Genomic DNA, 24640 nt, shown 5'->3' with positions numbered 1-24640 from the left:
GTGGCCTTCACATACTCTTTGGGCATAAATTCCTCACCATCTTACTAATTACCAGTTTCTTTTCCCTCAAGTGGGAAATAAATGCCCACGGTCTTTCTCCTGTCAGAGTTGGTTATTATATCCACCTGAGTGTGGTATGTAGACTCCTGGGGTTTTTGTCTTTTCTGTGTAACTGCTCTGTATAATGCCCAGCACATCTGCCTAGATGGGGCCCTACACAGTATCTGGGATGACGAGGAAGAGGCATCTTAGCCTCTGCAATTGTAAGTGCTCCAATATCAGCTCCTTTATATAAACTGAGTCCCTTTGGAACATATGTTAACCAACTGCCGCTTTGATTAGCAACACATGTGTTTACATCCCTTACAGTTCACCCTGGTGAAGTGATTCAACCATCTTTAGTAAATTCACAGAGTTGTGCAACCATCATCACAGTCCAGTCTTAGAACATTTCATCCAGCAGACCCCTCTGCTCACCTTTCAGTTCTTTACTCTTCACTTTCTTTCCCATAATCACATCCATGTGAATGTAGATTAGTCAGGTTGACAGGAAAGGCACCTCATTATTGCTCATTAAGGGCTACCCAGTCAGGCAGACTTCTTGAAACTTTTGAGTCCATCTGCTGGTGATTTGGGATCCTTTTCAATTGGAAATTTGCTTGGTAAATTTGCAGATGAACCATCCTCTTTCTCTCCATCCTGGAAGATGTAGAGATGGCTAAAGAAATAAAGTCTAAAAGAGGAGCTGATACTCCAAATGTGGGAGAGTAGACGAGGATGAGGTCTGGGGGGCAGTGACCCCAGTTCTTAGGTTTTATTATTTCTAGTCCTGTGCCTGGGGGGCTGGCTGGGTTTCCCTTTTTCCTTTGTAAGGAAGGACTCCTTCCCTCCTCTGACAAACAGTGGGACTGCCTACTAATATCCCAAACAAGCGGTGATGTTCTGGAATCACCTGGATATCTTGTTTAAAGTATGGATCACCAGACCTCACCCAGTGATTCTAGGGGTCCAAGCTGGGGCTGGAAATCTGCATGTTAGCATGCTCTGGTGATTCTGGTAGGGCCAGGGGGCTACAGATCAAACTTACAGAAACTGGCCTGACAAGAGTGTGGAGAAAGCACTTTCCTGAAGGCTTCTTGGAAGGAAAATGCACTAGAAATTTAGCTAATCCCCCATAGTTATTATAACGTGTAACCCAGTAGCTTCCTCTTCATTTTAGAAGCACTGTTTTATTGCTGAAATCTTTACATTTCTTCAGCAGTGTTTGGGATTGTTTCCAAACCAATTTAGATTCCACGCAAAAGTCTTTTTATTAGCTGATCTTTACGAGCAAATAATCTCTATGAAAAATTCCCCTAAATCACTTAAGTCTTGTTAAAAATGACAAGAGTCGTAACAGAGTCTTGCCTTACTCCTAAGGAAAGGCTTCAGAAAAGGGGCTGGGCTAGCCTGGTAGAAGGCTTCGGGCTCCATCTGTTCCTTTACAAATATGCAGAGCTGGGTTCACCTGGGATTTCTATAGGTTTATTGGACAGTGAGGTAAGGTGTGTAAAGTACCAGGAATGTAGGTACTAGTAATTTTTGCTGCAATGGGGAACACAAAATGAAATGTACCAACAATATGAATCACAGAAACTTGATAAGCGAAGTTAGGGGCGGGGATCACATTTCTCTGAAAAAAAAAAAAATAAACATTCTGAAATTCTGAATAACAAGTGGAAACCAAAATCAAGTTGCACTGTATTTTATTACAGTTGTGTAAAGGGTGCCATACAGTGTGTCTCGGATGCTGTGACTTAGGAGAAGAGGCTCTTTGATGGTTGTGTATCTTTCCATCCTCTCAAATCTAATAAAGAAACTTAAAAATCACAAGACTCTAGTTTCAGTGCAAGCCTCTGCCCCGGGAACAATCACTGTCAGATCAGTGGTGCAGACAAGTGTGGGTGAATGTGCAGAAATGGTACTTTCCCCACCTGCAGTTAAAAAAAAAAAAAGAAAACCTACCCCCCTCCTTTTTCAGGCACATGGACTGGTCCGTTAGTGGTGGCTGTGTGTGTTTAACTAGTAAGTGCAGCGGGAGAGGGAGGGTGGGAACTGCCTGGCCTAGTCTGTTCTTTTTTACGGTGTGTGTCTCCGGAGACGCACAGGTTTCGTGTCTCGCTTTAGAGGGGAGCTCGCTCCTGTCCCCGAGGCGGGCAGGGAGCCCCGGTCTCGCGGGCCGAGGTCTGGCGTTTACAAGCCTCTTGGCAGTGTTGTGGGTTTGAAGCCCAGAGGAATTCCCTGCTCAGAACAACCAGGAACCGAAGTAGAAGAAAAGGAGCCCGGGCTTAAGGTAAAGCGACATTGCTGGAGGTGTCCTTGGCTTTGCAGGGCAGACATGAAATGCCCGGCTTCCTGGGCGACATCGGAGACCCCCAGGGTCCTCCAGATGGGATGGGCAGGATGCTGGCCCTAGAGACCACTTGCATTGATCTGAAGGACATTTTGCTTTAACTTTTTGCTTGTGATGCAAAATAAACTACGGAGCTTAAAAAAAAAAAAATCAATCTAGTAATAAAGAGCAGGAAAAGGCGGGTTATTTGAATGAGAGGAATAGTTTACTGACCATTTAAACAATGTTTGTGTTTTTTCAGGCTGCTGCCCCCAAGGTAAGAAAGGAGAGTGTGCTTTCCAGAGTGTTTTGTTTGATTGTCTGTAGTTGTAGAGCTCCATGAAATTTATATTTGAAATGAAAGAATTTAAGAATCCTAGAGGATCTGGTGGTCACAGGAGTCAGAGGAATTGAGTCAATTTATCTGTTACTATAGATGTGTATTTTTTTTTCTTTAAGAAATTTCCCATGAATGAAACAAGGAAGTAAAACATTTGGGTATTATTCACATTTTGTTACAGGTTGAAAGAGCCTGGTTGTGGTCTCTCTTTACCATCTTTGGGCAGGAAATGTTAGAAATCTAGAGATTCTTGCCTTATTCTAATGCAAACAGTTTTTCTGAAAACCTAGTTATTAATCAAACCATGCTCCAAAGTTTATTTTTGAGGAAAAAAAAAAAGCTGTTTTAAAGTGCGCAAGAAGGAAGGAGACAATAAAAATCTTCTTAACCGTGAAAGAAATAGATTTATGATTTGGGAAAGGTTAAAAAAAAAAAAAAAGTGAGTCTAGCCAAAAAGTCAGCAGGAGTGGGGTTGCCATGGCAGCCTCGTCTATCCCTTAACTGGTATTGGGGATTTAAGAGAAAATTGAGCCTGTTTTCTCTGAGACAGTCTCAGGAGGTATGTTAAGAGGATGTGAAGTTATTTAGATTATCCAAACAGGTTCTGACAAGTAAGTGAAAATAACTAATTAAAATACTGTTGCTATTCTACAATGGATCAAAAGGCTTGTTGAGTCATGATGGACTTACAGAAGAGGTGAATTTGCCACGGCTCATTGGTATAAATTACTTCTGAGAAGGCTGTTTAAGACTAAGTATGAGGCCTGGCCCCAGCCTCTTTGAAACAAGATGTGAATGCCTGTTTCTACCTGCTGTTTTCAGGTGGGTTCCTACAGCGTTTTCCTGTGTCACTGAGTTTAACCCTTGTATCAGTGGCTTATCCAACTGGTTCAGAGAATATCATATCATGACAGCAGAGGTCTGCAAGATTTCCCCTCCAAATAAATAGTAGTTAATGTAAAAGGATTGTTGTTATTGTTCAGTTGCTAAGTCGTGTCCGACTCTTTGTGACCCCATGGGCTGTAGCCCGCCAGGCTCCCCTGGCGATGGGATTCTCCAGGCAAGAATACTGGAGTGAGTTGCCATTTCCTCCTCCAGGGGATATTCCCGACCCAGGAATCGAACCCATGTATCCTGCATTGGCAGGCGGGTTCTTTACCACTGAGCCACCAGGGAAGCCTAATTTATGGAAAAGTCCAAAATACTCAGGACTCACACACCAACTGTCTAGAGGGACGATCATGATTTTGCCCACTATGAACCAGGTTTCTCAAGTCAGCACCACTGACATGTTGGACAGGATGATTCTTTGTTGTGGGGAAGAGTCTTTGTTTAGCAGCGTCCCTGGTACCCATGATGATAGTAATTCCCCCCCAGCTCAACAACTGAAAGTGTCTCCAGACATTGCCAAACGTTCTGTGTGGGGCAAAATCACCCCCCAGTTGAGAACCATTAAGTAACCACTTTTGAGACCCACTGGGAGGACCATGACGGGGAGGCGTGACCCCAAGGGAGGGTGTTTATCAAAAGAACAGGAACAGAACAAATATTTTGCCCTGCATTTTGGTCTTTGTTTTCTTTTTGTTTGAGGTCACATCCTGAGCTGGGTCAGGGAGCTGGGGTAAGCGCTGTTCTGGGTATACATCCTTCTGCTCCCAGCCTCCCCCCTCATGGGCCTTTGTGGGCCTTATTTTTTTAATTTATTTATTTTTACTTGAAGGATAATTGCTTTACAATATTGTGTTGGTTTCTGCTATACATCAACATGAATCAGCCATAGGGGCTACAGTCCATGGGATTGCAAAGAGTCAGACATGACTGAGCAACTAACACACACATAAACTCCAGTACTTTGGCCACCTCATGCAAAGAGCTGACTCACTGGAAAAGACCTTGATGCTGGGAAAGACTGAAGGCAGGAGGAGAGGGGAGTGACAGAGGATGAGATGGTTGGATGGCATCACTGATTCAAAGGACAGGAGTTTGAGCAAACTCTGGGAGATGGTGAAGGACAGGGAAGCCTGGCATGCTGCAGTTCATGGATGGGGTCGCAGAGTAGGACACAACTTAGCAACTAAACAACAACAAAAATACATCTGATACAATTCCTGATCAAACTTCTCTAAAAGTGCATCCCAGGAATGCACTATTAAAAAAAAAGAAGACCCTCATAGCACATTTTATAAGGCAAATAATTACCCAGAACTTATCAGGTCTGTAAATACAGGTTTTTGTGATATGTGAGCTTTGTGTAAATCTGGGCACACCTATTTGGTGTTTCTTCTGCAACCTGTAATGCTTCCTTTTCTTTTGTTCTTCCCACCCTGAACCAGCGAGTCTCAAACTTCATGGTTGTCTGAGAGTTGGGTCTCATTTTGTCAATGAAATAAAATAGTCACAGCCTTTTTCCAGTTTACAGATAACAAAAAAGTCAATGGCTGGAACATTTTCCATTTAAAAGTTTTCTTACACTTTCTGCATATGCTGTTTGTTTGCCCTCAGAAGTCAACAGATTACAAAAATGAATGAAATTGTAACAAATACTGGGACAAAACAAAATTTTTGCTTAGTTCTACTTCACTTTTTTCGGTGGACTTAGGCTCCAATTATAGCTTTAAATTTTATAAGTATACCTGTATAATCTTATTAAACAGCTTTGATACACAAGTGATAACAGCACGTTTTCTTGGCATTACTCTAAGAACATCATGAGGTGCTCTGAACACCGTAGTACATTACAAGGTAGCTGCCACAGGCCGCTCTGGGAGGGAACCTCCCCCGCAGTCTGGGGTAAGGGTGGAGCCTGACATTGGTTGAGCTTATCAGGAAACACCTCTGCTTGTTGGAGTCATTCTTGGTGATGGGGTTGGAACGGCCCCTGGTGTTTTCTGTGTTTCATTATAAAACAAAAGCTTCATTTAGCTCTACCTGGAGGTACCTATGTAGCCAACACCTTGTACTCTCTTGAAAGCATTTCCTTATTTGAAAAATCCACCCCCTCATTCACTAGACCTAAGGTCTGTGAATACAGAGAACACTAGTATTTAGGCCCGTTTTATCACCAGGATGCATTAACAGAACAGTGCCTACCAATGTTGTCTGCTCAGTAGATGATGAATAAACAAGTGAATGTCAGTGATTCTCCTGAAAAGACCACCTGGGAGCTTGGTCTGCAAAAAACTCACATGTCTACAACCTGGGTCCTGTCCGTGTGGTCTGTTCTGTGTATTTTTTTCAAAAGGAGAAATCCGGTCCCCATCCAAGCAGCCTTTACTGTTTGAAGGACTACCAGGAAGTCTTTTAAGGATTTAGAAAAAGTGGTTCTGGGGGTTGTAAAATTAATGGGGAGAACTTTATTAATTTTTCTTCATGAAGCCCAGAAATTAGACTTCTGCTCTTATATTCAAAGCCCTACATGCTAAAGCTGCCTTGTGATTTCAGTAAGAGAAAGAGATTACTATCCCTAGGACTTGATCCAAAGGCAAAGCATTGCCATTCTCTTTGTTTTCAAGAAAACTATCCAGTCAAATGAGCATGTAGATCACAAATGGGGAAAAAAAAAAAAAAAAAAAGCCTTATATGCTCTATGTGTTGGAGCATGAAGTCTTAGAGAGTTAGAAGTATCTACTGGGAAGTCAGAATGCTGCTGCTTAAAAGAGCCCACGTTTCTTGAATTAGGTATCAGGCTGTGGGGTGTCCAGGTGAGGCAAATAACTTGAAATGTGTCTGGAATATGCAGGATGTAAATGGTGGTAGGTAAAAAAGCCCAAGATATTCTTAATACTGAGATTCAAGGACTGTCCCCAGCTTCATTTTCTTTCTTTTTTTAACTTTTTATTTTATATTGGAGTATTGCGGATTAACAATGTTGTGATAGTTTCAGATGCACAGCAGAGAGACTCAGCCATGCATACACATGTATCCATTTTCCCTTCCCTTCCTGGCTACCACATAATATTGCGCAGCTCCCTTTTTTAAAGCAGAACCTCTGGTATGCGTCTAGATGGGCAAGAATGAGTCTAGCCACTGTTTTAAGCTGCCCAGGGTTAAATTGTGACCTTACAGGGAGAGGGCCTGAGTAAAAGAGAAAACAAACCGCACTGCTTTTCTTGTTCACCAAGTCCAGAATGTCTTTGACAAATACGTGTCTGTGTCCTTCTCAGCACTGCTGGTTCACACGGAGGTCATTTTTGGCTCATAAACATTAGATGAAGCAGAAATGCTTGCTTACACTTCAGACTGCTTTTCTCTCTCCCTCCTGCGAGATAATAATTGTGTTGGTTTGTCTTGAGGCCCCACAGCTGGCTCCTTGCATCCGTGTTTATATCCGTATACCTTGTCCAAATAAACACACTTGAAAAGGTAGAGAAGTGTGTTTTGAACAGTTTAAAACATCCTCTAGCAGAGAGTTTTAGCCCAGCGTTCTGCTTTGTTTTGGCAACTTGTTTAGGATGCAAAGTGTATCTGGTTCTGGCAACAGATTAAAGGTGTCGGTTCTTACATAATTAAGTTTAGGGCCAAAGGACTGGGCCGGGTCAGGGGGGTGGCGGTGGTGCAGATTTCCAGTCTTTCTTTGTATTTTTAAAAGAGTTTTAAAGCATAAGGAAAAAAAAATATGTGCCTGAGTGGACTTTTTGCTTTGACTTTTAACCTCAGAACTGTAAAAACCTACTGTAAAACCTTATCTTGGCTTAGCCAGCCCTCCGCAATTAAGCTTTTGCTCCCTTGCTCACCTACATCTCTTCCCCCATTCACTCCAGCTCACTAGCTTGCTTTCTGCCCCTTAGGCACTCTCTCCTGCAGTCTCAGAGTCTTTGCACTCCCTGTTCCCTCTGCCTGGAACATTCTTCCCCAGGGTTATCTTGTATCCCCTGGCCCTGCGTGGCACTTTCCTCCCCATGATCTGAAATTCTTCTTTGTATACAGGTCATTATCTGTCACCCGTGGCTAGATGGTGTTGCCATGTTTCCAGCAACTAAAATAGGATCTGCAATTGGATCTACAAACAAACAGAGGCACAGACATAGGAAAGAAAACTTATAGTTACCATAGGGGAAAGGGGAGGGGAGGGATACATTAAGAGCTTGGGAAACAGATACACCCTACCTTATATAAAATAGAGAAACACCAAGGTCCTACTGTGTAGCACAGGGCATGCATGCTCAGTCACTCAGTCATGTCCTACTTTTTGTGACCCCATAAACTATAGCCCACCAGGCTCCTCTGTCCATGGGTTCTCCAGGCAAGAATACCAGAGTGGGTTGCCATTTCCTCCTCCAGGGCATCTTCCCGACCGAGGGGTCGAACCTGTGTCTCCTGTATTGGCAGGTACATTCTTAATCACTGAGCAACCTGGGAAGCCCATAGCACAGGGAAGTAAATTGAATATCTTGTAATAACCTATGATCCTATAATGGAAAAGAATCTGAAGAATGGCTCTAGTGGTAAAGAACCTGCCTGCCAGTGCAGGAGACATAAAAGATGTGGTTCAGTCTCTGAGTCGGGAAGATCCCCTGGAGGAGAGCACGGCAACCCCCTCCAGTATTCTTGCCTGGAGAATCCCACGGACGGAGGAACCTGGCGGGCTACAGTCCATAGGGTCGCAGACTGAAGCGACTTTAGCACAGCAATCACTTTGCTGTATACCAGAGGTTAACACCATATTGTCAATCAACTCTACTTCGGTAAAGTAAAATGAAATGGTATCTCGTGGAAGGTAGGTAGATGCTTGGTAAATGGATGGTGGATGGCTAGATGGATGAATGAATGAGGAGCAAGGAAGGGAGGCATTGGGGACTACCTGCTTAGTAATCTCTTACTCCCTTTAAATCTAACCAAGTGTTCCCCTTCTGTGGTGCCCCCTGGCTCCCCAGCACAGTGGTCTTGCGTGATTTTCTCCCCCACCCCCTCCTGACCTGGCACATTACACCAACAGGGTCACCTGCTGTAATCCCTTCTTTTGGAATTAGCCACCCTTCGCGCACGCACACTTGTGCAGGGTAAGCACTGGGGCAGGAATATCTAATAACGGGTGGTGTGGGCTGTAGTTATGAAAGTTCTTACTGCCTTTGCACTTCATAAACATTTCTCATTGAAGTCCTTCCATCAGTGTGCATTGCTGTGTATTAACTCTCACCTTTGTATTTCACGAAAGGAAACTGAGGCTCAGAGCAGCCACCCAATGGCATCCAAATGGTTACTGGCAGAGCCGAGGTTTGAATACAGGATGTCTGTCTCCAAAACCCAGATTCTGTGGCCTTTGTCTCCTCCTCAGGTGTCTGGCGCCTGACTCGCAGGCCCGCCGTCAGCTTTGGCCAAATGAATGAAACCTAAGACCTCACCCCATGTACTCCCTCTGTTCCTTATTCTTTGAGCTCATAAACATTATTTATAGCATACTATAAACATTATTTATAATATTACTTGCAATATTATATAAATATTATAAAAATGAGTCTATAAGCTCATCACTAAGGACAACCAGCTTGTATATCTTAATTCACTTTTTTTTTTTAAACAGACAGGGCTTAATGATTCTTTAAACTCATTTTTTTCATGTAAGCAAATCCATTAGTAAAAAGCTCAGCTATTGTTGAATCACCCGAATGAACTTTAACCAAGGTGGTTCCTGGGCAGCCCTAGGAATCAGTTTCCCTGTCTTCAGCTCCCAGTGTTACTTTGATTTTCCTTAAAGCATAAAGATTCTACTAAAAAAAAAAAATCACCATAGCAGCCATACATAAACGTTTTAAGTGAGAAAGACTAGGCAAAAGCCTAAAATTGTAAAATGTATCAGCCTTTATTCCATATTTTCAGCATAACCAAGTGGTGGTAGTGATGGTTTAGTTGCTAAGTTGTGTCTCATTCTTGCGACCTCATGGACTGTAGCCTTCCAGGCTCCTCTATCCATGGAATTCTCCAGGCAAGAATACTGGAGTGGGTTGCAATCGCTTCTCCAAGGGATCTTCCCAACCCGGGGCTCGCACCCAGGTCTCCTGCATTGCAGACGGTCTCTTGCATTTCAGGTGGATTCTTTACCAACTGAGCCACCAGGGAAGCCTTAACCAAGCAGAGGGGAAGGCAATTGGAAGCACTTGGTTACATTAAAAATATGGAAGAATCGCTGCCACCAGTCTTTTTGGTTGACTACAGGATGTTTCATTGCTGAAGTTGAAAGCCAAGATCAGAAGCCTTTGCTGACACATAAATGCAATTCTCTAAGCCCATTCTAAGATGATAAAACTGCTGAGTTTGCGTAGAGTTGATGTGGAAATAGATTACTGCACTCATGCCCAGAGTGTTCACATCGGTGGTGTGCCCGGTAGTGTGAGTGTTCAGGTGGGAACTTGGCAGCCTGTGTTGGGTGCAGGTCCCTCATTGTCTGGCCTCTTCAACTTTCTAGCACACGACAAGCTCTGACGACAACTCTTACAGGCAGAGCCTGCAGCCTCGTCAGGCTGGTCTGTCAAACCTTTCCTTGGCACGGAACCAAGTTTCACCCAGACTTGGGGCCAACCCAGCGGGTTCCCATTTTCCTTGATGGGAGGATAATCAGGAAGACGGTGTCCATGTGCTATGTATTGATGCGATACATCAAAAGTCTGTCCAGCACTGGGGATGAGACCACCGAGAGGTGCCGTGTCGTGAACCCCAACATGGGACCCAGCTTCTCCATTCATCACAGCCACTCCTGGCCCTTTAACCATCCCTGAGCAAAACTGGAGTTGTGTTTGACTTTTTAACACGACTCTCAAGCCCCGTAATGGTCTTGGGTGTGTTCATAATAACTGTGTCTCATGGCTTGCATTTGACTTTGCAATGAGAGTATTGGAAAGGAATTTCTGACTGAGATCACATATGCTATTCCAGCCCAGAGCCATTTGGTAATTGGGGCCTTGCCTAATATGAACTCCACTGACATGGGCTGCCTCGTAGTTGGCTTGTTCTTGGACCTGGCCTGGTGCCAGTCAGAAAGATTTCTTCTCTACCTGCTTCTCTGTGTTAAAGGTAATTCCTGCTCAAGACTCCTAGAAATATCATGGCAGGCAAGTGCCATAGATTTGATCTGGTCTGATCTTCTTAATGTTAAGGACTTTGAGACCTCGAAAACACAAGAAGGCTGTGTGGCTCTGACAAAGAACCCATCCAGGTATGCTGCTGCTAAATCGCTGCAGTCATGGCTGACTTTTTGCAACTTTATGCATGGACCATAGCCCGTTAGGCTCCTCTGTCCTTGGGATTATCCAGGCAAGAAAACTGGAGTGGGTCGCCATGCTCTTCTCCAGGTGATCTTTCCCACTCAGGGATCAAACGTGCATCTCTTATATCTCCTGCATTGGCAAGCAGGTTCTTTACCTATAGTGCCACCTGGGAAGCCCCGTCCCAGGTATGGTGGCTGGTAGTCCCAAACATTCCTTGGCTTGTGGACACATCACTCCAATCTTTGCCAATCTTCCCATGGCCTTCCTCTTTGTATCTCTGGATCTGTTTCCCCTTCTCTTTTCTTTTAAGGACTTGTCATTGGGTTTAGGGCCCACCCCAACCCAGGACAACCTCATCTCAAGATCCTTACCTTAATTCTATCTGCAAAAACCGCTATTCCAAGCACAGTTACATTCTGAAGACACACTTTGTAGGGGTCTCAGTCTAGCTCACTCTACGTCCTCTAAGCATCAGTCTTCTTCCTTCTCAAGCTTTCCCTCCTGCCTCATTCTTGTCATAATCAGCAGCCCTGCTTTTTGAGGAGAACCTTGGCAGCCCCAGGAATGGCATCTGTTGAGAGTTCTTTGCAAGTCTAAGATGAGTCGTAGAAATCACAGAACTGCAAAGCTTCTAGGAATTTTCTTGCCGACTTCAGCAAAATAAGAGGCTAATGAGAAAAGTGTTTGCATATCTGATACTTTAATTGAAAAGGAAGCAGAAGGGAAATGCTGTTTTGTAATCCCCAAAGGTTTTTAATTCTGTTGGTGCCAGCTGAATGGCGGCCTTGCTCTGAGATTAACCAGCTCTAAGAGTTAGACTTTCAAACTTTGACTGCATCCAGCATGAGATCCAGATTACCAACACCATCTATTTGTATACTTTTTTGGAAGAAAGTTATATTAATGCAAAACTAAAGGACTGTGGCTGGATAGGCCATCTGTTCTGAATAGTTTGAGGAAACAGCACTTATTTGTGCTGCTCAAGGCATTTGGATACAAAAAGGTCTTAATTTCCAAAACTGAAAAATAAGGCCAGTCCATTTGACATTCAGAGACAGCACCTTTGCTCAAAAGTGACAGAAACTCACCTCAAACCAGTGGTATTAGCGCCCTGAGGCAGTGGTCACAAAGCACTCCAAAGTGGGAGGCTTTAAAACAGCAGGAGTTTAGTCTCTCAGAGTTCTGGAGGCTAGAAGTCTGCAGTCAAGGTGTTGGCAGGGCCAGGTGCTCTCTGAGACCTCTGAGAAGGGTCTTTCTGCCTGGTCCAGATTCTGGGACCCCCAGGCACTTCTTGGCTTGGCTGTGGTTAGTAGTTTAATCACTAAGTCGTGTCCAGCTCTTTCAATCCCACGGGCTGTAGTCCACCAGGCTCCTCTGTACACGGGATTTTTCAGGCAAGACTACCGGAGTGAAGTTGCCATTTCTTTCTCCAGGGGATCTTCCCAACCTAGGGATTGAACTTGCGTCTCCTGCATTGCAGGCAGATTCTTTACCACTGAGCCATCGGGAATGGGGAGCATAATTACAGTCTCTGCCTCCCTGTGACCTGGCATATTAAATGGGTGTGTTTCCCTTTCCTCCTCTCATGGGAACACCAGCCATCCAGGATTAAGAGCCAACCTAGCTCTGGTCTGACCTCATTTTAACTAATTACATCTGCAACAACCTCGTTTCCAAACCAGAACACATTCAGAGATGTTGAGGATCAGAATTGTAACATATCTTCTTAGGGGACACAATTCAACCTCTAACACCAGCTGAAGCAGGACAGGACTAACAGGACCAGGCTCACAGGGGCTGGAGGGACCGAAGTGGGGCCTCGGATGCAGTTGGTGTGCTCTGGGCCGTCGGCTTGTCTCTGCGGGTGTGTTCACGCTCACCAGCCTCCTCTCCCTGCATGAACAGGGCACAGCTGCAGGGGCTCTGAGCATCTCAGCCTTAGTGGAAGAAGACTTTTCTCTCCCCTGCTCACATCAGGAAATCCTGGGGAAGTGCCATGGGTGGTCACCTGTCCAGGCGGGATTGTTTGCCGTGGCCAGTGGCTGGTTGTGGAGACGATGGCAGTTCCTGTGACTGCACTCGGGAAGCGTGAGGCTTCCCAGAGTGGGATGGCCTTGACACACTCACTAGGGGATCATGAGTGTGGAGTAGCCTCAGCCACGTGTTACTCTTAAATGACCCTGGTCTTGTCTTGCTATTGATGACATCTCATGCACCAGTTTGCTCTTTTACATCCACCGCATGGTCATCTGGACTAACCCACTTTCAGGTCCTGGGCAATGTTCTCAGATGTGCTTGAGATTTTTCGTTTCTCTGAAAGGCCAGTGTGTTTGCATTCAGGCAAAAAGCACATGGAGACTCTTAATTGAATCTTCAGTCCCTAAGGATGTGTTGGCGGTAGCTATCAAGGACAAGTGCTTGGTGCTTCTTATTTTAGCTTTCAAACTAACGCTTTTAAACTTCTTTAAACAGGATCACCCTAGTGTTGTTGTTGCTGTTCAGTCACTAAGTCTTGTCCAACTCTTTGTGACCCCATGAACTGCAGCACGCCAGGCTCCTCTGTCCTCCACTATCTCCGAGAATTTACTCAAATTCACTAATGTATAAACAATTTTAAACTCCACTAAATGGCCCAAGGGAAGCTTGTTTCCTGTACTTTGAATGCCTTTTTGTACGTGTTTTTATGCACTCTCTGCTGAGAAGGTAGGATTCTAGTTCAACTATAAAAATAATTCAAGGGAATGACTGCATAAATTATCCAAACAGTTCATAATTCAAAATGTCTGTTTCATGTCTTAATTACGTTTTCTTCTAACTAACATTGGAAAATAACTTTCTATTTTCTGAGTCTACTGTGTAGCATAGAGCAAACCACTTGAGATAATCAATCTGCAGATGCCCCAAGAAGAGATACCCATACAGCCTAGAGGCCAGGCACAATATCATCATTTGAGGGATAGCAGTGTTTGAAAGAGGGCTTCCCTGGTGGGTCAGACAGTAAAGAATCTGCCTGCGATGCAGGAGATTCAGCCTTGTGATGACATGTTCAAGAATCTTTCTGTCTTGGAAATTTGAAACATGACCTAAACTTGGCAGATCTCAGTAGCCAACTAGATTCTGACTAGACTCTGCCATGGTACGAATCCCCACCATCTCTTTGGTAAAGGATATATTTTTGGTAGCACTGAGTTTATCACCTTTTGTGAAAAAAATCGCTTATGTCTGCACCCTCTGGACTAGACAGGAATGCTAAGAACCATTTAGCTGTTCTTTCATTTCTGGTTAATGAGGGACACCCTTTGCTCTCATCAGTCACCAGAATTAGTGAGAGACTTTACATTCACGTTGATTCTAAGCCCACTAGGGCTGCAGGCTGAGTTGGAATTTTATTGGTGGTCATTACTTGAGGAAGAGGTGAACAAAAAGCAAGTTGACCTGGTGAAATTGCTGTGATGTAGTATAAGCCAGCTCCGGATAAATTGAGTGTGAAATCATTACTGTAGGATGTTGCCTGCCAGGGGCTTTGTGTGTGTGTGTGTAATTATTTTTGCTTGATTTAAGAGGTGGTAGAGAAAAAAAAAAAAAAGGTGGTAAACTCCTGGCTGTCACTGAAATAAAGCTAATTTCTTCCTGTTCTGAGCCATTGTGTCACATGGTTGGGAAGTTTGAAACACATTTTTCTAAGATCACTGCTTTTCTACAGTGAAGAACCAATATTCTTGTCTCTTCTCGTTCTATTCCCTCTTTGATTTTTGTTCTCTAAATTTATCCCATCTATCAGTTAAATGTAGAAGAGGTAAGAAATGAACTTTCAGCTGATCATCATGTTGGATTGGCCAAAAAGTTCTTTCGGGGTTGTCCAAAAGATGCTGTGGAAGGGTCCGAACGAACTTTTGGGCCAACCCAATACACAGCCGTTCCATAGAAAAGTAACTCAAGGTAAAGAAACGTCTGGTTCTCTGGGTTTGCTTTTGTGTGCTGGGGAAATTGGCAGGTGAATGGAGTGATCCAGGTGGATATGTTCTTGTCTACAATGTGAGTGATGGGAAAAGTCTTGAGTGTTGGTACATGTAAAAATGAAAAGGAGATTCTGCTTATCTTTCTAATCTCCATTTACAGGGCCATTTTCAGTGACATCTTCTCTGACTCCTTGAATCATCATTAACCACTGTCCCCTCCCTTTGATCCCGGGGCAGAGTCTTTGATTGAGTGAATGTTTCTTGAGCACTTACTATTTGCACAAACCGGGCATGCAGAAACGACCAAGGCTGCTGCCTAAAAGCTCTTGGCCTCATGCAGGCCTCTGGGCCTGGAAGACACAGCCTGACATCACTTTATACCAGGTGGTCTGCACGTGTGCATTACATTGGGGCAGAACAGATTTCCTTTCTCCAGAAACCAATTCGGGCCTGCTTTAGGCATAGGAGAAAACAGCATTTTGTTCTGGCTCCAGCATTTAATAGGCTCATTATTTTTGGAATAAGTACCCCTGGCAAGGTTTACAAACCTAAGTCATCTTGTGCTCGTCATGGCTGGCCTGCAGCAAGGAAGTGGAAGCAGCTTTCCTGCCCGAGTTAGACAGAAGGCCATTGGCTGTCTTGGATGGGGCGTGCCTGGACCAGTCTGTCCAGGAGGATGCTGAGAGCGCATCTGTGCACCTGAGCTAGCTTGTTGATAAGGAAGTGATGCCACTGTGTTCCCCTTGGAGAGAGTGGCAGAGGGACAACTGTTTGGTCCCTTAGGAAAGGGAGGCCTTTAAACTTTATGATACTGGAGAATCTAGACAGTTGGTTTTTCTGTTGAGAGTTGGGAGTATTTTTTGCAGGTAACTTATTTGTTTTATACTGAAAGAGGTAGAATTCCTCTTTGCCAGGAAATGTACTAGGAGCAAAATTTCAGAAAGCAGGACTCTTCTAGAAGGAGATGAAGGATTAAAAAAGAATTTTAAAAAGGAAAACATAGCTTCAGTTCAGTTCAGTCACTCAGTCGTGTCCGACTCTTTGCAACCCCATGAATCACAGCACGCCAGGCCTCCCTGTCCATCACCAACTCCTGGAGTTCACCCAAACTCATGTGCATCGAGTCAGTGATGCCATCCAGCCATCTCATCCTCTGTCGTCCCCTTCTCCAGCCCCCAATCCCTTCCAGCATCAGAGTCTTTTCCAATGAGTCAACTCTTTGCATGAGGTGGCCAAAGTATTGGATTTTCAGCCTCAGCATCAGTCCTTCCAATGAACACCCAGGACTGGTCTCCTTTAGGATGGACTAGTTAGATCTCCTTGCAGTCCAAGGGACTCACAAGAGTCTTCTCCAGAACCATAGTTCAAAAGCATCAGTTCTTTGGCGTTCAGCTTTCTTCACAGTCCAACTATCACATCCATACATGACCACTGGAAAAACCATAGCCTTGACTAGATGGACCTTTGTTGGCAAAGTAATATATCTGCTTTTGAATATGCTATCTAGGTTGGTCATAACTTTCCTTCCAAGGAGTAAGCGTCTTTTAATTTCATGGCTGCAATCACCATCTGCAGTGATTTTGGAGCCCCAAAATATAAAGTGACACTGTTTCCACTGTTTCCCCATCTATTTGCCATGAAGTGATGGGACCGGATGCCATGATCTTCGTTTTCTGAATGTTGAGCTTTAAGCCAACTTTTTCACTCTCCTCTTTCACTTTCATCAAGAAGCTTTTTAGTTCCTCTTCACTTTCTGCCATAAGGGTGGTGTCATCTGCATATCTGAGGTTATTGATATTTCTCCCGGCAATCTTGATTCCAGCTTGTGCTGCTTCCAGCCCAGCGTTTCTCATGATGTGCACTGGGATAGAATAAAATCCTAATGTAAATTTGCTCTCAGAAATATATTCTGTCATTGTTCTACAGCATTATCATTTTTCTCAGGACTATACGTACTAACATATTTTAGGTCTACTAGTTTGATGTAGAATTCATTCTTTAAACGAGAATTTAGCATTTAATGCTTATACTTACTAGCTGATTATATAATTATCATTATAATATACAATGATAAGAGACACAGTCCCTGCCTTCACAAAATCTAAAAGTGGTAGTTCGAAAACACATAAATATCTACAAACTTGAGGCACTACATGAATGGGATAAGTAAATGCTATTTAAGAGTACAGATGAGACCTGGGTCCTACCCAGGTCAAAATGATAAGAAAAGATCCCTTGAGAAGGCAGCTTTTGGCCCAGTGCTTGGAGCGTTGGTGTGAACAGACTATTTTTATGAAAAATACCTATCTGCTCAACACCTGTGAGACTCTGGAATACAAAAATGAGTAAGACAGTGTTCGTTCTTCTGAGAAATGAGAAGTGTAGTGGGAAAACTTGTTGAGCAAACAGCAGTTATTTATTGCTTTGGATAAATGGTGCTTACTTTATATCAACGTTTAAGGAGTATATATTTGGGACAAGAAATAAACGCAGGTCAAAGGGAATGAATGCCTGAGTCTGGGGAGTTGGAGAAGACTCACTCCAGTCTAGCAGTTTTCAGTCTGGGCTGCAGTGGAGAATCACAAGGGGAGCTGGTTAAAACTGCTGGCTCCCCAGCCGTCTCAGACCTACTCCTCCCCTCTCTCGAGGGGCCCCTATACTTTTTTAAAGCTGAACAGGTAGGTTGAGACCAGATAGTGGAGGCTGTTGAATGCCAGGGGTAGGAATTCAACTTTCGTCAGTATAGTTCAGTCGCTCAGTCGTGTCCAACTCTTTGTGACCCCACAGACTGCAACACGCCAGGCCTCTCTGTCCATCACCAACTCCCGGAGTTTACTCAAACTCATCTCCATTGAGTTGGTGATGCCATCCAACCATCTCATCCTCTGTCCCCTTCTCCTCCCGCCTTCAATCTTTCCCAGCATTAGGGTCTTTTCCAGTGAGTCAGCTCTTCGTATCAGGTGGCCAAAGTATTGGAGTTTCAGCTTCAACATCAGTCCTTCCAATGAACACTCAGGACTGATCTCTCTCAGGATGGACTGGTTGGATCTCCTTTCATCAGTAGGTAATGGGATGACTTTAAAGACTTTTTGTCCAGGGAGGACTGTGATCTATGTGGTGTTCAATAAAAATGCACCTGGCATTTAAACATCCTTTGCTCGGTAAAGGACCTCTGATCCAGCTGCTTGGTGGTGAGGAAGGAGAACTGACCAGCATTTCTCTGTAGAGTGGCCACTTTGCCTAGGCAGCTGGGCTTTTCCTGTCTGTCTGTCCATCTGTCTGTTGTCAAAGGAGCCAGCTGGCTGTGACTGAGTTCAGTGGGCTTTGCTAAGGAGCACTTGGATGACTCGACCTCAGAACTCAGGCTGGTCTGCTGCCCTGGGTAAAAGTACAGGCTTAGCATCGCCTCAGGTTGCACAGTCTAATACTTTGAAGGTTAGAGCTGTGTGGCCGCACAGAGTCACTTTGATGTCTGTGGCTCAGGCTGTCATTTGGGTCCCAACATCCAGCCCCGTCAAGGTCATTGGTTCCCCTCTGCCAGGACCCTCTGTGACCCGACGTGGTGGGTGGGAGGGGTGGCAGATACGACTGGCAGGGCTCCCAGCACCACCTGCTTATCCTGTCTCCGGCCTCGAGGCTTGCCCTTCTAGAGGAATCCAAAGGACCAGGGACGGGGCGGGCACCCACCCAGGGTGTAGAGTGTGGAATGTGAATTGTATTTCCCTCTGCAGGATACAGGAACATTTTGGTTGTCACCCAAGGGCATGAGCTGTGCTTGAAATGGATTTTGATTTGGGTCTTGTTAAACCCGGGCTCCTGCATACTTTCGTATATCTCCCCCTCCGTCTTAGAATTTAATTTGCCCTCTGTTTCTTTCTCCTACTGACTGTTAGCCCTGATACTCAGTGATGGCCAGAGCACCCCTCCCCTCCACTCCCAGGGAAATGGTAAGAGGCTGGGCCTTACAGATTCTGGGCTGAAAGGCTTAGTTATTTGTTAAAGGAGGTAAAGTCCAGCCACAATGGGAGAGGAAATCAGACAAGGATGTTTTTAAAAGCAAGCTGTGTTTTTCTGACTGCTCTGGTATTGGTTCCCACCCTGACGACTTCTCTAACCCTGGGGAAGAAAAAATATTTTTAGTCTGATAGTGGGCTGTAGGCAACCCAGAGCTGACCCATCTCTAAAAGAGGTGATAACGCAGAGCCATGGTTTCAGTGGAAATAACTTGTTAGGATCACCGAAGACCCCAAAGCAAGGAAAGGGCTATGTACAAGACCCTGTGTCTTTTCTGACTCTTGTGAAGTCCTTTATGAGTTATGTTAAACTAGAAATATCAAGGAAGGAAAAAGAATGAGATGGGATGGAAAAATGTTTGTAATTGCTGGAGAAGGGTAAAAACCACAGAACTGGAATTTTCTTTAGAGATAGCAACTTGATGAAGAAAAGCAGCTGACAAACTAGAATCTTATGGAGTTGGAAGACATTTCCTCTACACTGTATAACAAGCTTAAATATTTTTAATTTTAAAAAGCTCTGCTTTCTATATGTTTCCTATAAGTTACAAAGTCATTACTCAGGTAATAAATAAATGGGAGCTGCATGCTGTTTCCCATCCCCTTTCTCCTGAGCATGCACTTGTGCTGTTTGGCTGTCAGGACATGTATTGATCGTTGCTTTCCCTGGAGCATCAGGCAGTGATGAGACCCTTGGATTGCTGTTATTGTGCATTTCTGACTCCAACATGCTCTTGGGTTGGTAAGGAGACCAGGAATGAGATCATGAGCAATAAGAAACCGTAAGTGTTTGCCCTTGCACAAGAGATAATTATCCAATTGGGATTAACTTTCAAGAATGTTGAACTTGACGGCAAATATTTATCTCCTGGTGTTAAGAAAGGAAAAGGTGTCAAACCTTTGACCTTGACTATACAATGGTGTCTGTATTCGAAAAACAGGTTGCATTAAAGCAGAAACATGAAGAGTTTCTTATTGTTCCTTCCCTGGAGTTATGATAATAGTTTTTACCACCTGCAAAGCAACACTGACCTGGCATTCTACTCAATGTTCACAGGAATATCTCTTTGGATTCCCAGAGTCTGTCTGTCTCGGGTCCACGGCCTAGAATCAGCTGGGGTTTTGCAATCTAGTTCGTTGTCTCCCTGTATCATATTATTCAAGGTGAATTTATTGTAATTAACATCTCTTTTACCTACATAGCAGTCCTGTACACTAGGCAGAATCAGTGCTTCTCCACCATTTTAACATACTAGAACATACAAGCCTTTTCAGAAAGTGCATAAGATTGGGGGAAATGAACAGTTAGGTCCCAGTGCATCCAATCATTCTGATAGTTCAGTGGAGGGTTCAACTGAACAGATTTCTCAAAGATCCACCTTTCACCAGGCCTGACATTGCACATTCAGGAACTGGGGCAACCCAATGTCTAAAACAAGCCAGTGGACCCTACCCAGCTGACTTCTGATGAAACCCCAGGAACGGAAGATCCTTTTCTTGTCTACAGTTTCTACAATTATTGCCCAAAGTGAGTTATTGTTGTACAAAAGATAGTCTTCAGAGATTCCCTTGGATCTTTCCTGGGTGGTTAGCTGCTGCACTCCCTCATGAGAATTTATGGAAGAAGGAAAGACAATGCTTATTATTTTTAAGCTGTCCAAGTCACCAAAGTAATTTCCACTCTTTCTGACCCTTGACGTGTAGCTGGATGTGGGGGAAAGGGAGAATGGACTTAATTAAAACTCTAGATTGAACCCTAGTTCTATAACCTTGAAGACTTTTCTTAGCCCATAGATAGGCAGAAGTGTGCCCCCACATCACTGGGGGGATTAAACGGGAAGGTACTAACATTCAATTACAAAGCAAATGCAAAAGATAACAGTAAAAACAGTTGCTATGAAATGTTTAAGCTCAATCACGAGAGGAAAAGTGAAATCTTTTAGTGGCCACCAAAGTTCTCAACTTTCCAATCCCAATTCTTTTTTGACCTTTTCCAGTGGACCTTGGTCCTAACTAGAAGTCACTTTTGAAGCTTCATGACAAAGATTTAGGCAGAGAGATCCAGGCAGTGTCAGCCATCGCCTGCTGATTCTGAGTCAATTTCAGAATTAAACATGAGGACTATTTGCATTTCATCCACGTCTCTCCATCAGTTCAAAGGATTCTACCAACAGAAAGATGGGGATAAAAGGAGAATTGGAAAATTTTCAGTGGCACTCTGGAGGTCCCAGAATAATGGATACCTGATGAGATTATACTGCAGAGCTTTTACTGAGAAACCGTTTTATTAAAAAAAAAAAAAACCATTCACTTCACAGAGGTTAGAAAAACACTTTGGGAATCTAGTCAGTAAAGCACTCTTAATTTGATTCCTCTTATTTAATTCCTTCAAATTCCTCTCAGATTAAAATTGTAATAAAAGGCAAAAGCCATTTGGGTTAACTGTTTGGCAGGCCTCAATCTGAACATAAACATGCCCAATGACCTTGTCATATATCTACTTTTATGTATATGTACAACGGAAATCTGTATGTAATTCACCAAAAGACATAGTCAGGAATTTTCACAGCAACGCAGTTCAAAACAGCCAATATTTAAAAGCTACCAGCATGCTCATCAAGAGTGGAATGGATGGAAAATTCCCTGGTGGTCCCAATAGTTCAGGCCTGGGTTCGATCCCTGGTTGGGGAACTGAGATCCCACAAGCCACATGGTGTGGCCAAAAAAAAAGAATGGATAATAAGATGTAGTATAATTACTCAAAGGAATACTGTGCAGTCATGAGACGTGGTGAAGTACAAGTACACACAGCATTTTGAATAATTCTCATGGTGTTGATTAAGAGAAAAGTGAAAGCGTTAGTCAGTCATGTCCGACTCCTTGCAACCCCCCTGGACTGTAACCGGCCAGGCTCCTCTGTCCATGGAAGTCTCCAGACAAGAATACTGAAATGGGTTGCCATTTCCTTCTCCAGGGGATCTTCCTGACCCAAGGCTCGAAACTGGGTCACCCCCATAAGCAAGCAGCCATCCAAGCCACCAGGGAAGCCCTTGTCAAGTAAGAGGAACCAGACGTATCTGCTTCCACTTATGTAAATTTCAGAGAGAGGTAAAAGTTAGAAGTTGGCATAGTGATGAGAAGTCAGTGGCTGGAAGAAGGCATGGAGGGGCTTCTGGGTACAGATAGCGTTCTCTTACCTGGTTTGGGTGCTAGTTATGGGTTGTGTCACATTTATGACAATTCATTGCGCTGGAAATGTATCATTTATGTGTTTGTCTCAGTATGTGTTCTACATCAACAAAGAAGTATACTTAAGAAAAATACAGCATACCTCTTTCCTGCTCCAAAGAAGGAGGGAAGAAAGTGCATTCAGGACTTTCTGCCTGCCTTGTAAGGGAGAACGTTGTAATACAATGTGTAAAATGCATGGTATTTTTGCTGACAAAAGCTAAACTGTAGGAGAACCTGTGATGAGACAAAACCAGGGAATTCCAAGTTCAGCTACTATCAGAGGAAATTCAACCCCACATCCTTGGGTCCCTGGTTACCCTCTAAACTGTGTTGTATTCCTTAATAACTTATCAGAGAGACTAGTGAGATGATTTTAATCCATGCTGCTTGGATCAGTCAGCTCCTGGTTTTAAGGAAGTACATTTAGTACCGGGGGGCACGTGACACGGCTGTTACTGGATTTGAAAATGACGGGCAGGCTGGAACTGTCAGGGCTGCTTCACAAGGGTTTAGGATCACACTGCCCATGCCACGAAGATCACCTGCGTCAAGAAATAACTTTGGGAGAGTTGTCTTTGAAGGACTTGGTATTATTTGTGGTTTGGGTTTTTTATTTTGTTTTATAACTATGCGGTCGCACGGAGTCGGACACGACTGAAGCGACTTAGCATAGCATAGCATAACATTTGAGCACACAATTTGAATAGTTGGAGGTGGGAGGGATCGTGAAAGTAAAATTTTTGTTAAGATCTTACATGGTGTAGTCTTCCTTGAGCCTTAGCAAATGGTAAAATATGAAGACTTTGATTTGGTACAATAAGTCTTTATTTATATTCTTTAAAAAAAGAAAAAGCTGAAAGATGAGGCTGTACAGTCATAGGAAATAGGCTTCTTTAGGGTTGATCTCAGCGAGGGTCTCCCCTCATGAATGGAGCTGCTAAGCGGGGGAGGCTGGAGGGCCTGGTGGGGTTGAGTGCAGTCTGGGCTTGGACAGACCAGAGTTCAGACTACGATTCCAGCCCTTGCCAACTGAGTAACCTCGGGTGATTGATTGATCTTCTGAAGCTTTAACTTCATCTGTTAAATGGACATAATACCTCCCTCACAGGATTGCAGGGAGAGTCAGGTGGGATGTGGTTTGCTTAGCATAGTGTCTGGAAACAAGTAAATACCGACATGACAGCTGGGGCACAGAAGTTCACCACCTAATTCTCTTTTGGCCGTAATCATTCAGGAAACAGTTGTTCATCCATCTAGAGGTTTGGGGGTAAGGGCTTCTGTTGGCCTGTTAATTCACCTGACATTCCTAGAGAACTTGCTCTATGGAAAGCAAGAGAGATCCTAGAGTTCTGATGACACGGGTGTAGACCACATCTGTAAAAGGATGTAGAATCTAATGTGAAAGAGAAGCAGCAAGCTCCCCTGCACTGACTACCAGATACTCCCTTTGGTATGAACTGAACTTGCCTTTGGGCTTCCGCAGTGGCTCAGTGGTAAAGAATGGGTCTACAATGCAGGAGCCTCAGGAGATGTGGGTTTGATCCCTGGGGCGGAAAGATCCCCTGGAACAGGGCCTGACCACCCACTCCAGTATTCTTGTCTGGAAATTCCCGTGGACACAGGAGACTGGAGGGCTACAGGCCATGGGGTCACAAAGAATCAGACACAACTGAAGTGACTTAGTACATACACGCATTTAATTTTCATAACAATCCTCCATGGCAGGTTTTCTTATACCAGTTTTTACAGATGGAGAAATAAATCCCCAAAAGAGCCCAAGGCCACACCGTTTGCAAAATTGGAATGCAGACCCTGGGTTCTCTGGGCTCCAGAGCCCATCTCCTTCCACTCCATGGTGGGCAGTGGGATGGGACAGCCAGCCCCGCCATAACAACAGGAGGCAAAGTTAAAACGTGGGAAAGTCCAAGCCCAGGGCTGCAGGAATACCAGGGAGAAGAGGTCAGTTTCAAATGCGGAGATCCTTGCGTTTCCGATTTATGTTTTGCCTCCAGTGTTATTTGCTCTGCCTTGAAATTTGGCAAAATTTCTACAACACGTGTTAACAAAACATTCTCAATCATCTTGACCAACTTTTTTTGTCATACATGAGTAATTTTTCTAGTTGCCTAGGATTTCTGAAACAAGAGAAGCAGTGTATCTGTGATGTGGTGATATTGGTACAAGAGAACTGAACTGTGTCCAAGGACCTGGGATGTTTCCTAGTTGTGACACTTAGCTGTGTGACCTTGGTTTTGGCACAGCAAGTCGTTTGGCCTCTGAGCCTAGGTTTCATCACTATAAAACAAGAACGAGGTCACCTACTTCAAAAGTTCAGAGAAAACAGCAATTAAATACTGTGCATAAAAGCACAGAGCCAAAGAGCCAGCCAGTAGCGACACTTAAGGTTAATGTCATAGCCCAGGTTTTTATCCTGACTGCTCGTGAGGTCCTGGGCAAGTTACTCAGTCTCTCTGCAGTTCTGTCTTCTTATACAGAATAATAGTGATCCCTCTGAAGAAAGAAAT

General features: G+C 44.0%; 1 protein-coding gene across 18 annotated transcripts in view; it reads left to right on the top strand.

Annotated features, from left to right (window-relative positions):
• The window catches only part of ABLIM1 (actin binding LIM protein 1), a 329208-nt gene that overhangs the window by 238024 nt on the left and 66544 nt on the right, over positions 1 to 24640 (top strand). Inside the window, exon 1 of one of the 18 annotated variants that reach the window (XM_024986106.2) lies at positions 2114 to 2332. The exons of the other annotated variants lie outside the window; for them this stretch is intronic. The gene's annotated coding sequence lies outside the window, so the exon portion shown is untranslated. Of the gene's footprint in view, positions 1 to 2113; positions 2333 to 24640 lie in introns of those variants that run through there. 18 annotated transcript variants of the gene reach the window in all.

This window comes from Bos taurus, chromosome 26 (assembly GCF_002263795.3).
Source record: "Bos taurus isolate L1 Dominette 01449 registration number 42190680 breed Hereford chromosome 26, ARS-UCD2.0, whole genome shotgun sequence".
NCBI classification, from domain to species: Eukaryota; Metazoa; Chordata; class Mammalia; order Artiodactyla; family Bovidae; genus Bos; species Bos taurus.
The sequence above is the reverse complement of the archived record's forward strand: the minus strand, read 5'-3'. Positions and strand labels throughout refer to the sequence as shown.